This window comes from Sciurus vulgaris, assembly GCF_902686455.1.
Source record: "Sciurus vulgaris genome assembly, chromosome: 6".
In the NCBI taxonomy this organism is placed as follows: domain Eukaryota; kingdom Metazoa; phylum Chordata; class Mammalia; order Rodentia; family Sciuridae; genus Sciurus; species Sciurus vulgaris.
Genome location: NC_136466.1, coordinates 134,060,134 through 134,078,673, shown reverse-complemented (window position 1 = coordinate 134,078,673; position 18,540 = coordinate 134,060,134). Strand labels below are relative to the sequence as shown.

Below are 18,540 nucleotides of genomic sequence, written 5' to 3'. Positions count from 1 at the left end.
TCCTATAAGCCTCTTGTACTTGATTTTCCATTTCATTCTTCAGATTTCATTCTTCAGAAAATATCAGATAATTTTCTGATATTATTTCATTGAATAGATTGTTCATTCCTTTGGTTTGCTTCTCTGTGCCTTCCTCAATCCCAATAATTCTTAAATTTGGCCTTTTCATGATATCCCATAATTCTTGGAGATTCTGTTCATGATTTCTTACCATCTTCTCTGTTTGTTCAACTTTATTTTCAAGGTTAAATATTTTGTCTTCAATGTCTGAGGTTGTGTCTTCCAGGTTTGCTATCCTATTTGTTATGCTTTCTATGGAGTTTTTAAATTTGGTTTATTGTTTCCTTCATTTCAAGGATTTCTTTTTTTTTTTTTTCAGAATCTCTATTTCTCTGTTGAAATGATCTTTTGCTTCCTGCATTTGCTCTTTTAACCTTTGATTGGTGCGATCATTTAATGCTTGCATTTGCTCTCTTATCTCATTTTTTGCTTCTCTGATCATTTTAATATGTACATTCTGAACTCCCTTTCTGACATTTCTTCTTCCATACTCTCATTGGATTTTATTGATGTAGTATCTAGGTTTGTTTGGGACATTTTCTTCCCTTGTTTTCTCATATTGCTCAAGTATCTTCCCCACTAGTAATGAAACTCTGAGATATTGCAGTTTCCCCCTATTGACTTATAGCATCCCAGTAGGTTTCTCCCTGTTGACTATAGCATCCCAATAGCCTGAAGTCTTGGAGGAACTTGATAATGCAGTGAATCATAAAGGAACTGCCCCTCTAGGAGTGGTGGCCTACAAGTGGAGTATATTCCCTGCTAGTGGGCAGAGGCACCTCCATGTGTTGACTGATGGTCAGCTGAAGGGACACTAGACTGTGGACTGGATCCTGGCTGGTCTGGGCCTGAGTGTCTGGTTCTACCACCCATGCGGGGAAGCCTCACCGAGCTGTGAAGACTCACCCGGCTGCTCTGAGTTGGTCCTGAGTCTCTCAGTATCTCCTCTTCTTGAATCCTGAGTCCTGGAACGACATGGAATGCAGTCACCCTCTAGTCCACCATCTTGAAACTCAGAAAGATCCACTCTTGACTGTTAATAAAATGTGAAGGGATGGAGACTTTGTAAGTATCAGGGATCTGTACATTAGCCACCAAATCAGACAGTAGCTGTGTTCAAAAGAAGGAAGTCCTTTCCTTTATATCACAAGTTCATCACATTTTTCAACAAGTGCTATACACATTAGCCAATGAAAATGACTGAATAGATGTCTGCAGAAGATGAATTTTGAGAGGAAAAATCTTGAGTCTGGGAGTGCAAAATGCTAGAACAGGAAGAACTCAGGTCAGGTGTGAGGTCATAGAATTAGGAAAAGAAGGTCGACCAAGGTTGACATGTGAGCAAGAAGGGTCCTGACATGGCTCTGGGAACGGAGGCTGACAGTATTTTAGGAAAAGCAGAAGGACAACACAGAAAGGCAACATTCTCTAATATCAGTCAGCTCTGCATTTTCACCCTTTATTCAGCCCCCAACCAACCATTAAGCAAGAAAAGTGGGTACACCAAGGGAAGGGGTGCTAGGGATGAGGTCCCCTGAATCCTGCCATCATACTCGTGAGCCTTGTGCTATGTCCCTTGACTTGAGTCTAATTTTTTGGTATTGTCTTTATCTGCCATGTTTTGGTTTGCATTATTAAATATATTCTTGGCTTTGAATGACCCAATTTAAAAGTTTGGTTTAAAAGTGTTGTCAGATATCACTCTCTTTTTTCTTTTCTCATGACTTGAAAGTGTTTTTTCCAAGAAAACTCACTGACTATAGCTGACCATAAATGATCCTTAAGTTCTTTATATTAAGCAATGGAAGGTCTCAGAGGGTACCATTTTTGAACTGTGCTGAGGGCATCAGTTGGCTTGGGTCCAGCCTTAAACTTATCCATTAATTCATATCATGTGTTTGAAAACCTCCCATCTGCCACACCTTGTGTCAACACTGGGAATGCATGATGAAAATGATTCAATCCTACTTCCCTCCAAAATGTGTAATACTCAATAGGTCAGGCTAATAAATAAAGGAGTAATCACAGCAGTATCCATAATGTGACAATTTGCTTAATCAATACTCCATCTTGTGTCAGACTATGTGTCGTGGTAACATTGACATAAATGTCTTCTTTTCACTAGACACAGTTGATTTTACAGCAACTCAGAAAGTGAAACCTAATTTTGTTTTAACTGAGAAAAAAACAAAACCTAAAATATACACACTAGGCCACAATAATTTACAAACATATACATTTCAACTTTTCTATTTGGAGTAGCAATTGTCAAACCATAATTGTCTAATTCCATCTTCTGTTGTATGTATGCATCCTCCTTGCAACCAAAGGTAATTATCTCTGAGTACATGAACCTAAAATTTAGATTAGGACTGCCTGAAACCACTGTGGAAATGCCGAAACCACAACACAAGAAGGAATGAGTACAATACCAGTGCGGGTTGCTTAGCATAAACATCAAGATCTGTTCAGAAACAACATGAATTAACAGTTATAACCAAGATCTGTTATAACTTTGCTACAATGGATAGAAGCCCATTAATCCTCATTTAATCTTATTGGTTAAAAGAAACTATGGCATTTCCTGTCTTTTAGGATAGGCTAGGTTATGGGGGATAGAGGAGGCATATTTTTTACAACTCTGGGAAGCATATACGTATGTCTATTTCTATATCTACTGTCTGCTTCATCCAGAGACACAAAAGCTTGAGATAGAAATGAAAGATCAATGTGATACTTTAAATCGTTCAAAATGTTTTCATTTATCATGATAAATAAAGGTGAATCCGACTCTATGGAAGGAAGGAAAATGGGTTTCAGAGATTATTTGCCCAATATCATGCTACTCTTCAGTGACAGAGTGGGGAATGTCCTTTACTGGTTTTTCAGGTGCACCTAAGGAAACTCATGCCAAGAAAAATGAGCCCCAGAGACAGGGTTGAAGGTTATCCAGTCAGGGTCCAGTCAAGAACATAGAAGCAACAGAAGAAATATAGTGTAGGGAATTAAATGTAGAAAATTATCTTCAGGTTAGAAAAGCTTGAAAGAGCAACCTGGAAAAGTTGAAACTATCTCAAGATAAACAACAGGAAGTCACCATGACCTATAGGGTTAGAGGTCACATGATGGAAATCGAAAGCTTTTAGAAGGAGCTGGGGGACAGAAACCTGGACTACTGAAGATGCACCTGGAAGGCAGAGTGGGCAAAACACCCAGGATTTCCTTTATAGTAAGTAACCCACAAGAGGAGCCCTGGGGGAAGCCAATTTTCAAGACAGCCTGAGAAACACAGTGGTAGTCTATGCCCCTTGGAAAACAGAGCAGAGAACGACATGGGTAGAGAAGAATCCAAGGATAATGACCAGCTTGTCTTTTTCAACTAGAATATCTTTGGTTTAATGTCATGTATTTTGTCTCCTAGTGATGTTTCACCTGAAGAGGAATTTTATATGTCAAAAGACAAAATGTTAAAATTCACTACACTAGACCCATATACTTTAAGAGGACCTTCTATACATTTCATTGCTGCTTGTAAAGTAATATGTTGCCTCTTTGAAGGTAAAAATAATCATCTCTATTTTTAAAATGTGGAAATTGAATGTCAGAATAACTAAGACTTTCCTCAATAAGATATGACTAAAAGGTACCACAGCAAGGCCCAGGAGTCTGGGTCTTGGGCTTCTAATTTGGATATTAGTGCATAGTTGCCAAATTGGTATTGAGGCATCATGGGGTACCATAGCAGGTGTATAGGAACATAACCAAATATTTAAAAATTTTTTTCTTTCTTTTCATTGTAAACAAATGGGATACATGTTGTTTCTCTGTTTGTACATGGAGTAAAGGCATACCATTTGTGTAATCATAAATTTACATAGGATAATGTTGTTTGATTCATTCTGTTATTTTTTCCCTTCCCCCCACCCCTCCCACCCCTCTTTTCCCTCTATACAGTCCTTCCTTCCTCCATTTTTGTCCCTGTCCCTAACCCTAACCCTAACCCTAACCCTAACCCTAACCCTAACACCTAGATGTCCTTCAATTGATGAATGCATAAAGAAACTGTGGTGCATATACATATATATACAATGGAATATTAAAATTTTAAGGAAAACAAAATGATGTCTTTCAGATGCTAAATGAACTACAAACAGTTTTAACATTGTATTTCTGTGTTGCATTTAATCCCATCATATCTTTACACAGCTAGGTTTTCTATTATAAAAAGCAGGAAATGCATGAACATCATTGAGGAACAAGAAAGGAAGGCAGCAGAGTTGCCACAGCTGTTAAGAAATTTCGTTATGCTCAACAGGCACTAAATTTTGAGGCCATAGACTTACAAGTAACTAGCTTTACTTAATTAGTGGCACTGGTAGGTATTTCTTTTTGACTGGGGTGTGCTGTGAAAATGTTACTGTGGCATTAAGAACATTGTAAACTGAGAAAGCAGCTCTGCTTTGGGGACATTGTCCCATGAATACTAAAGGTAGTGAACTGAAAAAGTTGAGACTGGATGGGGCTGTTAGGTGGGGAAGAACTCACAATTTTTTGCATTGGTCTTCCAAAATTCTGCACCCTGTAGCAACCATGGGCTACAGGGACATGTAGCCTTGACGAAAAGTCAAGGTTATCTTTAAAAAGAAAAGAAAGTTGTGGACATCCTGAGACTGTTCTTAACCTGCGTATCAGTAAGTGGAAAATCTGGTAGATAACTTGATGTATTTCAAACTGCTACAGCCCCCTGCCAGATGAGCATGGCACATCATCTCTAACACGTTCTATCAGTGCTTGCTGTTATCTCAGCCCTTGTCATGTGCTCTCTTGGGAAGCTTAACTCTGGCGGTAAGGTTGCCATCCCTTTAATTGTCATTCTGATGTTCATTTTTACCTCCTTCCAAAATTTAATTCTCAAAGCAATTTTTATATCTTGAACACTTCCTCCTTATCTCTGTATAGACCTCTAAAATGTTCCTTTATATGAAGACTGCACCTGACAATAAATTCTCCAAGAAACGTAGACATCTTAAAGATCAAAGAAAAAAGGGATTGAAATTTGTAAGTGATGTTATTTTAAACAAAAATGGGTGAAAGTGACATCCTATGACATTATGGAGTGCTATGATAGTTTTGCATTAGGAACTCCAGAAATAAAAGTCTTAAGATCAAGAGATGAGGGAAAAATTCAAGAGATGAGACAGAAATCTGAAATAAAAAAGCCCCATCAATTTCTTTCTTTTTGGTTTTGGTACTGGCAATTGAACCAAGGGAGTGCTCTATCTCTGAGTTACATCCCCAGTACTTTTGTTTTTAATGTTATATTTGAGAAAGGGTCTCACTAAGTTGCTGAGACTGATGTTGAACTTGCAATCCTCCTGCCTAAGCCTTCCAAGGCTCTGGGATTACAAATATGTGCCACCATGCCTGGCAAAAATCAGTTTTGGTGCTCTGTAAAACAGTTCTCTTATTATGTGCTAGGATGGAATTCGTCAGTATAATTTCAATAAAAATCTCTAAATATTTTAAATGTACTTACAGGGATTATACAATTTAATGTGCGAAGGTTCTTAACTCTTGATAATGAATCAAAATCGTTCCTGGTCATTAAAAGAATATTACAAATGTCAGTGCCCTTTTCCAGAACTACTGAAACACCAGGGCCAGGGCTCTTGCATCCACGTATAAAAACACAATTCATGTGCATCCATTGAATTAGATTATTGAATTAGATGCAGTCTGTTTTAGGACCAGAGTTCAGCAGCATTGGTGTAAACTGGGATCTTGTTAGACAGGCAGATTCTCAGAACCCATCCCAGAAGTACTGCATTAACATCCGCAATTCAGCAATATTCCTAGTGATTTGTATTCAAGATCCAAGAGCACTGGTCTAGAGAGACAAACACCAGACTAGGCTACAGACCACTTATATGCTATGTTTTGGTCACTTTTACAAGACATATATCCTCGGTGAGTGTATTCCTTACAGCTAAAGAAAAAGATATAATTAGACCTATCCAACTTACTACAGGACTTTTGTAAGGATATTAAATGCATTATGGAAAATACATAGAAGTACTTCAAAAGATTAAAAGCACCCTGTTTATGTAAACTATTCCTCTAATGTGGTCAATAGAACCACAGACTTGTAGAGTCACTTGACTCTTCAGTTTATTCCACCTCTATGTTTTGAGCCACATCCTTGATTGCTGCATGGTTCACCCCCACTTACATTTCTTTAGCCTCCTACTATAAATGCCCAAAGGTAGCACCACATTATTTTTATTCTCAGAACTTTTAAGTCATAGAGAAGTAAGAAATACAAGTAAAAGAATAGCTTAGTGAATATCCATAGAGTGCACAGTAATATACTATACACACTAATATAATTCCATATTTGGAAATTTAGGATTTCAATAAAACCAGCTTGATTTTATGAGTTCTGCAGTTTTCTTTCCTTGTGGTTCATTAGTGTTTGATTCATGTTTTCTTGATTAACATGCAATTGCATGATGAGCTGATCTGTGCCACCAATGCAAATTTAGTACCAGAACTCCATCATTAATACCTGGGGAAATGTAGACTATAATAGTATTATCTTTAAAGCTCTCCTGGGCCCCATGCTCTGCCTTCTTTTCTCCATATCTGATATCTGTTGCTCTTTTGGACTCCACAACATTTTCTTGATGTTCTTTTTGGTGTGTTATAATTATACAAAGTAGTGGAATTTATTGTGATATATTCATACATGCTCATAACATAATTTGGTCAATTCCATGGCCCAGTACCTCTCTTTTTTCCTCTTCTATTCACTCTTCCTGATCCCCATCCTCTACCCTAATGGTCTTCCCCCTATTTTCATGAGATCTCCCCACCACTTTTTCCCTCTTTTCTTTTCTTTTTTTTTCTCTCTAGTTTCCACATAGGAGAAGAAACATAATGACCCTTGACTGAGTCTGGTTTATTTCACTTAAAATGATGTTCTCAAGTTCCATCCTTTTTCTAACAAATGACATAATTTCATTCTTCTTTATGGTTGCATAAAGAGGAATGCCCAGAAATATACTCCATAGTGTATGTGTAACACATTTCCTTTATCCCTTCATTCATTGATGGACATCTAGGCTGGTTTTGTAATTTGGTTACTATGGTCTGTACTGCTATAAACATGGGTATTCATGTATCACTATAGTATGCTGACTTAATTCTTTAGGATAAATACCAAAAAGTGGTTTACCTGCGTCATATGGTAGTTCCATTACTAGTCTTTAGAGCAATTTCCATATTGATTTCCTTAGATGTGCTACTAATTTACAATCCCACTAACAGAGTAAAAGGGTCTCTTTTCCCCATATCCTTTTACTATTTATTATTATTTTTACTCTTCATTATTGCTATTGAAGCAATAATGCTTCAGCATTATTTATTATTGTTTGCAGTCTTCATTTATTGATTGGGTTGTTTTTTGATGTTACGCATTTTGAGTTCTTTTTTCTGGACATTAGTCCTTTGTCCAGGGAATAGCTGGCAAAGTTCCTCTCCCATTCTGTAGGTTCTCTCCTCAACAGTCTTAGTTGTTTCCTTTGCCATGCGGAAGCTTTATAATTTGATACAATCCCATTTATTAATTACTGGTATTATTTCCTAGATTTAGGAGTCCTATTGAGGAAGTTGTTGTCTGGGCCTAACTTTTTGTGTCACACTTTAACCCTGGCCTCTTCACTACCAATTTTCTGCTACTCTTACCCCTAAACCATAAATATGTTCTTCTGGCATTCCTCAATAGAAGTCTGGATTCACCTCTAACTTCACTCCTTTTTTCTGACTCTGAGCCAGCTCTGTTCTGTTCCAAGGCACTGTCTTGTCTCTTCCATGATATCTGTGTGTGGATAAAAGAATTTCCTGCTTGTTCTTGGTGTGGTGTTAGATACTTCTCAGTATCTTGCCATGGCTGAATTGAGAACTCTAACAGAGGTTACTTCTTCTCCCTTTCCTTCTCCTCCTCCCCTCTTTTCTCTCCCTGCTTCCCAACCGTCCCTCCTCTCCTCCTTCCAGTCTCCTTCATCTTCTCCCACACTTTGTTTTCTTTTTTACATTTCTACCACCTGAAGCTATATAATACATTCATTGCTTCTCACAACCCTATTTACCCATGCTGTGGTTTCTCCTGCCTTCAGCTCCTTCTCTTTTAGGTCTTATTTTTATTTTCCTGGGCTCAGTTCCCATCTTTTGTGCTTAGATCCATTGTGCCTCTATTCCATATGATGTCTGTCTCTAATTTAAGAATGTGTATTCTCTGGCCATCTGTCACTAAGAGCAGAGCTTAAGGTAATACAATTGTTGGACCTCACCATTCGCTTGTTTCTTAGTCTTGTTTTTCTGTTTGGTGGGGGACACTATTTAATTTAATCCAAAGATATCATTCTGGGAGGATGCTGTCTTAGAGGGCCACTAGAAAGTTAGTGCTGAGGAGACAAAACCAACCCAAGCTCCATAATATTTCCTTTGATGTCTTCTTGTCGAAAATGAAGACCAATGATTCAATCACCTATTAGGACTTTGAGAACAGCAAACATGCCTTTTGTTAATACATCTTTATGGTTTCTATTACATGTGATATACACATATGGCATTTCTAACAGGTGTTATTTATATTTCTTTTGTTGAACCTGATTTTTAAATATTTATTATTTTAAAATGTTTTTATGTTAGTGTCCATGAGCAGATATTTCTTAAGCAAAGTACTCTTTGGAGTCTTTTTATATGCTAAATTTGTAGTATCAAATTAGAATTGAGTTCAAAGGCATCAGACTTAGGTTTCCTTGCATTTTAATAGATTAAAACAGTAATATCATAACCCATCAATTTTTGTAGATTAAAGCCTTAGTGATCACCCATCTCCAAATCTCTATATTTTATAAATGGGAAGACAATAGCCTAAGAAGTTTGGAGAATGTAACATAAATGGATCTTATAGCACCCTGGGGGCAACATCAGGTTAAAAACCAAAATCTCTTCACCCAGTCTGGGGGTTCTTCCCCATAGTTAAAGAAATTGAACCTTTTAAAATTTTCCTTTTACCTTATTAATATTCTCATGGAGGCTGACATCCAATTGCAAGCCTTCTAATAGGTTTTATTAAGATTAATATAAACTCAGTTATGGATTACAAATTTTCCGATTTAACTACATAGCCACAGGCTGATAGCATCCAGTGTCCGTTTAGAATTTGGTAGGAACTTATTATTAGTGTCATTTTAATTTAATTGCTAGTGGCAAAATTTCATGAGACCTGTCTTATGTATGTTTTTCCACATCTTCTTAGTGTTTATAGCAAGCAGAAAATGCAACCATCAATTAGGAAGAGATATCTATTATTGAAAGAAAAATTAAATAACTGAGTATAAGAAAGGTGGATATTTTAGGATCCCATATAAATTTGGTCACTTGAATTGAACTTCATTTAGTATGAGTAGTTTTGGGTAGAAACTCTGTTCAGTATTCCCAGTAATATTTAAAAACTGGAACTTGCGCTAACTAGTCATGCACTAAAATTCTTACTGTTGACAACCTTGCAGACTGCCTTTCATGGCTATTAGCAGTAGTTCTGTCATTATGTTTTGTCTTCACCCTCAGACTAGATTTTTGTAACTCATGTCAATGATTTTTATCTTCTTATACAACTCTGGCAAAGTCTCCTCCCATGATTTTTAAATGGGGTAACTTATAAACCTATAGAATATTGGGGAAATAATTGAATTTGACTTATGAACTAGGAAATAAGGGACACTGTGGCTTCCTTTTTCCTTCTTGAATCATTTGATTTTGAGAAAGCCAGCTGGCAAGTTGTAAAGATAGTGAAGACGTCTCCCTACGGAGAAGTCTATATGATGAGGACCTGAGGCTTCCTGCCAGGGGACAACTGAGACTTTGTGAAAATAGGAATAAGAGCAAACAGTACTGAAGCACATCCTCCAGCCCCCACTAAGACCTTAGAAATTATTGTAGCCCTGGAAGTCACCTTGAAGGTCATGTCATGAATTCCTGGTTCACAGAAAGTGAGACAATAACTCTATATCATTTTAAGCAGTCAACTAACTTGTTACATAGAAACATATAACTACTGCACAGAATAGATACTGTATCATTAGTGGGGAGTTCTCTGATCTGGATGACACTAAACAAATACATAAGTCTTCAATCAAACTGCTAAAGAAATTAGGATTGGCTATGCATATTTGTTTCTATTTTTACATACTTTAAATAAAATCACTTTCCTGTCATTTTGCATTTGAAAAAAATTAAATTAAAAATTTAAAAAGATAATGCTATAAAATTGAATAGAGGAGAAATTTGAAATCACAAATGTAGAACTTTCATTTGAATACTATTAAATTAATAATTTCACATTAATAGAAATCATTATTATATCTCTCAGTAACCATAGAAATCACTAATCTCTGTTTGGGTTGGTAATTTTCAAGATATATTAAAGAAACCAAGGAAACAGTTTAAAGAGCCACTTGCCAATATTTTCCAGTTCTGTGTAAAGTTAACTGAACATATAAAACATATTTTCTCCTGCTGCTGACTTTTTATTGTCTTGGGACTGTAGTAAATGTGAGACTGCCATGCTAAAGGCTATAATTTTGTGCAGGAAACCACAATATGGTCTGGGAATAAGCCACAAGGACTAAGATGAAAAGATAAAGTTAGCAAAAAATCTTTTGACATTCCTATCAAAGTTTAGTCTCTGGAAGAAAAATCGCATTTATTCCTTAGATGATGAAATCAATATCAGAGGAAATGCTCACTTTGTTGTAGAGTCAAACAATAGTTCTACCTTATGTGTGTTATTTAGGGAGAAAAAAATTAAAATGGAGTCATTAATATTTTTAGAGTGAAACTATTTAGTTTTAAAATGAAGTAGCCCTATCTATAAGAGAGGATTTAATTTTTTTTTCAATTTTCTTTGAGTTTAAACATCTCTACTGTGTCCCCCTTTCCACCACCCACAAAACCAATTGCTCTGTTTATCCTCATTTCATTATCCTTTATGACATTTTGAGGAGTAAAATTAATTGGGGCAAATAGTAGATGACCATTACTATGGAAAGATTCTAGCATTTCTCTGATGTACCCTGCAGGGTCTTGAAGGTAGTCCTGGAATGGTTTTCCTGTTTTAAACCTTTCTAAAGTGAGATCCATGGGATCCAGAAAGAGCATAAGATGCCCAAGAGTTCCTGTAAGTTGTTGCATTTTAATTTAAAATGCTTAAGTTGGCATGAGGAGTTTAAAATATGAACCTGAAAGGAGTGAATTTATCAAATTTAACTCAGCGTATTGGAGCTCTTTGAGAAACTATGCTATGCTTTTTGTCTCAATTGTATCTTTGCCCAGTATTAACCCCGAGTCAGAGTGGGGAAATGTGCCCTGTCTACACTCTGGCTGAGAACTTGCTCCTCATACTCTACAAGCCCTGACTTGGGACATTTACAAGAACACCACCGACACTTTCACCTGGAGAATTTAGTGGAAAAATTCCAGGGGAAAAAAAAACCAAATATGACTAGTTCCTGTCAAAAACCTCCCCTGCACATCGCAGAACATATTAAGGTGAAATAAATGGGCACGAAGAGTCTAAGTTATAATAAAAACAAGATATCCATCTTTCCTCAAATATTTATTGTACATATTACAGACATGCAGCTCATGCAACATAAAGAAAAGAAATTTTAAGACTCATTTAAAATAGATAATTTGATGAGTATGCAGGATATTAAGGTAGTTTTGTTTATTTTTTCCCAAAGGAGACTTCAGTCTTTTAAAATTATTCAAAAACAGGACTCCAGATTACCGAAGGCATTAAAGACAGAAATTTTCATTTCAATCTATGGATCCATAGTTATTTGAGCAAGACTGCGACTGAATGATGATTTGATCAACCTTTTGAAAATTCACTTTCTTGTTCTGCCTTTGTGCAGAACAACATTCGTTCTACACAGAGAAACAGTGAGCAGTACCTTCAGCAGATGGAAATCCAAAGCTCTGTTTTCCACAGACACATAAAATTAGTTGAGAGTAGCCAATATTCTAGCCTATAGTGAGGTCTGTGTGTGTGTGTGTGCTTTATCAGCTTCCATTACTATATCCCGTCTGCAAACCAGGTGCACAAAACATCGCAAGGAAGTAGAGTCTGGTTGCTGATAATTAATGGAGTTGTTTGGTGAATGAAAGTCAAAGCTGTAACAATATATTTTCCTGGAGAGTGTTACAAAAGCTTTCCTGAAGCTAAAACAGGATCTTGCAAATGAAAGCTTACAATCTAAGTGAACACGTAAATTTTTATGCTCATTAAAATTCAATGTCTAACCATCAAACTTAAAGAAGAGGGGAGGGATAAAAGATTTTTATAGGGCATATAAAATGTTCCTTATAAAGAAAACAGGGCAAAGCTACTTCTGCTGATGAACTGTGAAAATAATGGCCCAGAAAACATTTTACAATCTATAAGGGCTAAAATTAAAATTATGTTGTGGCTCTTTTCTCTAAATGTATGTCCTCTAGATAAATTTGGTTCATAGTTGCCACTGAAATATAAAATATGTACTTTATGTTCACCCATATTTGAAATTATTTTCCCTAAATACATTCATGATTTAAATCATGTTTTATGATGGAGATGTGAGTACTCATTTGGAAAAAATAAAATGCTAAGTATTAGGAGTTGATGATTATCAATTAGCTGATCACTTATGTTGGGTATCTATAAATAAATCATTTTTGTTTTATAAAATTGGGTATATGTCAAGACAAACCAAAGTTTCTCAAAGACCTACAGACCATATATTTATATAATAATGCTAAGCCTCCATTGTAATAAATGAGTCAAAGATTATTGAAGGATAATACTCCCACTGATGCAAGAGAGTCATCCTATTTGGAATCAAAGTGAAATTGCTAAAAAGGAAATTAAAGTAAAAACAAAACAGCAACAAGGATAAAACAAACTGAAACCTCCCTTACCTACTAGAAACGTTTCACCTTTTTCTAGCTTTAAATGTCTAGTCAAATCTCCAGCTGTTTTGAAACAGGAATAATTTAATCAATTAGCAAGTGCCTGTCAACATCTACCAGCTTTTTAACCTTGATTTGTAACAGAATCATCTGGGCAGTTTATAAACAGGCCCCAGAACCTGCTGTTGACCTGGTCTGAGATTTATATTGTTTGGGAGAGAGTTATAAAGAGATAAAACACCTATGTGAAACATCTAATTCTTTTCTTAGAGTAGAGAGCTGGGTGGGTGATATTACTATATAATTTAGGAGATCGAACCTATTAGTAGATACCATAGCAAGTAATTAATGACAATTCTATTCTTTTCTGATTATAAATGTATCTTCTATTATTTTTGCATTAAAACAGCAAACAAATTATTAAAATTCATTCAAAGAGAGATGTCATATCACTTGTCTAGACTTGTAGCCTTTTCTTGCTGGTAGTTGCACTTTGAATCTGATGGGTCTTTGAAATATTTTTTAAAAGAATGCATTTTTCAATTATTATAGTATGCAATAAGAAAAAAAATCAAACACTGTACCTGCAAATTATGACACAAAACCAATAGCACATGCATAAAGTTTATTACAGAATTGTTTGTAATTTCCATGTTTTGGAATAATCTACTGCCTTTTCATAGAAGATAAATTAAATCAATTATAATATAACCAAGAAATATAATCAGAGTACATCTATGAAAAAAATGACTGATTTCCTTCACAATTCTCTTAATTTAGAAAGACAAGTGCAGAAGAATGTTTTCAGTAGGTTACTCTCCATGTAAAAAAAATCTAAAAAAAAAATCATGAATCTACATTATATTTGTTCAAAACAAATACATAAATCTAAATCAGGAACTAAGGAATTGTTTAACTACAGGAGATACATGGGAAAGAAGAGGAAAGCAGGGGAGAATGGGAATGAATAGAGATGACATCCTATCCCAATCTCTTTCTCTTTCTTTGAATACTGGACTGCATGTTTTTTAGATCATTACTTTGTAATAACAGTAGTTTCTCTATGTATAGATCCTTAAACAGTCAAGTTTTTAAAAAATCTCATTCTATATAGTCTTTTGGATTTTCTTATTTTATCAACATGTTTTTCTATAACTCATCCATGTTTTTAAATTTAATATTGATGTTGAAGGATATTTCTGTTTTCATTGATTTACAGTTATAAATAATGCTGATTGCTTAGAATATTCTTATACATGTTTTCTGTTGTATTTGTCTTCTGGTGTACATAGGCAAAATTTCTCTGGGAACTGAATTGATGTTGTTCTAAGGCATATGATTATTTCCTCTATAAGGTAATGCCTAATATTTCCTAAAATGATCAAATGAACTTACTTTTACTCTTTCACACCAGTTGTACATGTGTTCCTGTTGATCTACATTACCCTGTAATACTTGGCAATATCAGATTTATTAATTTTTGACAAGGTAATTGAAAATACAAACTTCCAGTGTGTGGAAGAGGAGTGAATATTTCTTGATTTATTTTATGAAGCCAGCATCACACTTTTAAGGAAACCAGAGATACTACAAGAAAATAAAACCATAGATTGAGATTTCTCATAAACATAGATGTGAAAATCCTCAATAAAACATTATGATATTAAATTCAGTAATATTTAATATGTTATGGCACCAAAATTGAGTTTATCCTGAGAAGGCAGTACTGGTTCAACATTCAAATTCAGTGTAAGTTAGTAAGTTGGTAAACTAAGAAAGCCATATGATTGTATTTAGATAGAAGAAGACAAAGTTTAATATTAACTCATGACAAAAATTCTTAACAAATGAGGAACAATGGGGAATTCAATTCAATAAGAGGATGTACGGAAATACAACTAACATAACACTTAATTATGAAGACTAAATTTTCTTCCCCTATGACTGAGAAAAAAGAAAGTATGGTCTTCTTCTTCATTACCCCTACCTAATATCACATTGAAGATCCTAACCAGTGCACTAAGGCAAAAATTAATGAATAAGTTATACAACTGATGATGGTACCAGAACTCAGCAGTTCCTATGCACAACACATTGGACTAGAACCCTTTATCTTCAACAATACACTGAAATAGTTAGGGTGGAGTTAGAATAATTTGTGAACAGAAAATCCATTCAATTTGCACCATGGCATCATATCACTCAAAAGCACATACTTAATGAAGTTACGAGGAAGGAACAGAAAATGAAAGATATGCTTAATCAAACTGTTGAGGGTGACAATTGAAAATACCTTCAGTACTTTTGGAACCTAACATCTCACTACGCATTTCATAAAAAAACAACAAAAAAACCAAAACAAAACAAAACAAAAAAAAACCTGTCTTCCGAAATTGCTTGAGGGGTTAATTTATTAATAGATAATAACTTATAAGTAAAGTTTTGATGTGGTCTAGATATGGTTCAGCTTTTGTTGACTATTTACTTAAATGTATTTTCTTTAAACCACTGACTTGATACTTGGTGGTTCTCTATCTCTTTAATATAGATTTTTTAGTCTATGTTTTGCAAGGCGCATCATAGCATTGCCATATTTGTAAGCTACCAAGGAGTTTCTCTCAGCTGCCTTGATGATAAATGTACCATTATATGTGTCTCCACAAGAGCTATAAGACATTGAAATTTTTTCTCGGCCACAAGTCCTCAAGGCCCTCAAAAGAGGAAGTAATTATTTTCAAACTACCACAATGACCTAAGTAGAAACATCTGGTATTTCTATATCCACTACTATAGTAGAAAGGTAGCTACACTAAAAGCCATCCAATTGTTGTTTGAATAGTAATTTTAGAGGACTATTATATATTCCATAATGATGTGATTTGTATTGATTTCTGTATGGATTTCCTTACATACATTATTTATTTATTCACCTTTCCATTTTTTTCAGGAGAAATTAGTATATGTCAGTCTATGACACATAAATACTTATGTAGGAAGCACAGTAAAACAGGTGGAGATTATATGGAATTATTTCCAAGAATGAGTCAATCCAGAATCAACAAAAATTCAAATCCACAGGCAGTGCAATATTCAAAATACTTAGGTTAACTTCCATCAACTACAGTAGCGTTACCTTTCCATTCAGCTTCAGAATGGAGGCATTCAGTGGCTTTGTATTTCATGGCCCATTTTATTCCTTACTTCTTTGTTTTAGAAAAGAAAGTCAAATCAAGTAAACAAAATATTTGAAATATAAAATGCTGCCAGGAAGATAAAAGGACATGCAGCTTCTTATTGCTGTTAAAATAACTCAAAAATATAGTTGAGCTAGAAGTAAGATTTACCTTGAATATTTGTAATAGATTGTAAATTTAGCCACTGGAGGGGCAGCATCAGTCCAGAAACAAAGGAAGGATTCAGAAAGTGAAGGCTAGGAAGTTCATGTAAGCAACGGTTGGTATTCATGTTCTGGAGAATTCTGTTTATCCAAAGGAAAAACAAGGTCAAAAAGCCCAGAAACATTTTGTGGGTAGCTTGTATAGTTCAAAACCAGTTTATTTGCTCTAGTGGCTCTTTTTAAGTAAAATCTCATGTTTTTCCAGTCATAGTAGCCACACCGTTGTTCAGAGGAGTACACTTTCTGTATTACAATATTAATAAATGGGAGTGAATAGTTACCACAAAAGTAAGAAGAAAAGAAACTTAAAACGAACACATTTCTTTTATATGAATGATGCCATTGGAAAAAGAATTTTATAAAATTAGAGGCAAGACTTAGTACACATAAATTGCATCTATTAGTTTTTACAAGGTTGTTTTGAACTCACAATTTAAGTTTTGGGATCTAGTTAGCAGAGTGCATTATTAAAAGCCTACAATCTAGTGATCTCAATTCAGATAAAACCAATAGAAATATATGTAAACCCTTAACAGTGTCTTAGAATTGAATTTAGATATTTGAATCACCCTAGTAGATATGGGAAAAAGATCACTTTGATATTATTACTTCAAAATGAAGGCCTTTGTGTGGTCAAAGTGGATATATTTAAACTCTGAGAAGTCTTGTAATAGCTATGAGAACATATTCCTGTTGAGTTAATTGTACCTCCAGTAAAAGACTATTTGAATCAGCTTGAGCTGTGTCCTAGATCTCTCATAACAAGTAGACATTCTGCATTTTTTACGGCACAGAATATGAGATCACTATATCAAATTGTAAGATTTTGTTGACTATGAGAAGAGATTTTAGGATGTTGAAACATCTTAATGAGAGCATTTAAGTTTAGCTAATTAAGTATTTCTTTTACCTTGTTCCAGGGGTTAAACTAAGGAATAAAGGGAAAAGTCAGAGAAAAGATGCTGATGGGAGAGGCAGCATACTGTGGGGTGGTCTGATGGATTTCAGATTCCAGAAGTATAAGCTGTAAAGTAATGCAGTCAGTACAATGAAGTGTGGATTCCAGTAGTATAAATTCTTTTTTCTCCACTTTTTTTTTTCATATGTTTGTTGATTACTTGTAGATCTTCTTCTGTGAAGTGTCTGTTCATTTCCTTAGCGCATTTGTTGATTGGGTTATTTGTATTCTTCAGGTAGAGTTTTTTGAGTTCTTTATATATTCTGGAGATTAGGGCTCTATCTGAAGTATGAGTGGCAAAGATTTTCTCCCACTCTGTAGGCTCTTTCTTCGCATTGCTGATAGTTTCCTCTGCTGAGAGAAAGCTTTTTAGTTTGAATCTATCCCAGTTATTGATTTTTGCTTTTATTTCTTGTGCTATGGGAGTCGTGTTGAGGAAGTCTGGTCCTAAGCCGACATGTTGAAGATCTGGACCTACTTTTTCTTCTATAAGATTCCGAGGTCCTCGATCCATTTTGAGTTTAGTTTTGTGCACAGTGAGAGATATAGGTTTAGTTTCATTCTGTTGCATATGGATTTCCAATTCTCCCAGCACCATTTGTTGAAGAGGCTATCTTTTCTCCATTGCATATTTTTGGCCCCTTTGTCTAGTATGAGAAAATTGTATTTATTTGGGTTTGTGTCCGTGTCTGCTATTCTGTACCACTGATCTACTTGTCCATTTTGGTACCAATACCATGCCATTTTGTTACTATTGCTTTGTAGTATAGTTGAAGTTCTGGTATTGCGATACCCCCAGCTTCATTTTTCCTGCGAAGGATTGCTTTAGCTATTCTGGGTTTCTTATTCTTCCAGATGAATTTCATGATTGCTTGCTCTATTTCTGTGAGGTATGTCATTGGGATTTTAATTGGAATTGCATTGAATCTGTATAGCACTTTTGGTAGTATGGCCATTTTGACAATATTAATTCTGCCTATCTAAGAACATGGGAGATCTTTCCATCTTCTAAGGTTTTCCTTAATTTCTTTCTTTAGTATTCTGTAGTTCTCATTGTAGAGGTCTTTCACCTCTTTTGTGAGATTGATTCCCAAGTATTTTTTTTTTTTGA

General features: G+C 35.1%; 1 long non-coding RNA gene across 1 annotated transcript in view; it reads right to left on the bottom strand.

The window, feature by feature from the left end:
* Positions 1–559: 559 nt before the first annotated feature.
* LOC306664648 overlaps positions 560–18,540 on the bottom strand; it is a 33,202-nt gene continuing 15,221 nt past the window's right edge. Inside the window, exon 3 of the long non-coding RNA XR_013764769.1 lies at positions 560–1,025. This is a non-coding gene — a long non-coding RNA (uncharacterized lncRNA). The remainder of the gene's footprint in view (positions 1,026–18,540) is intronic.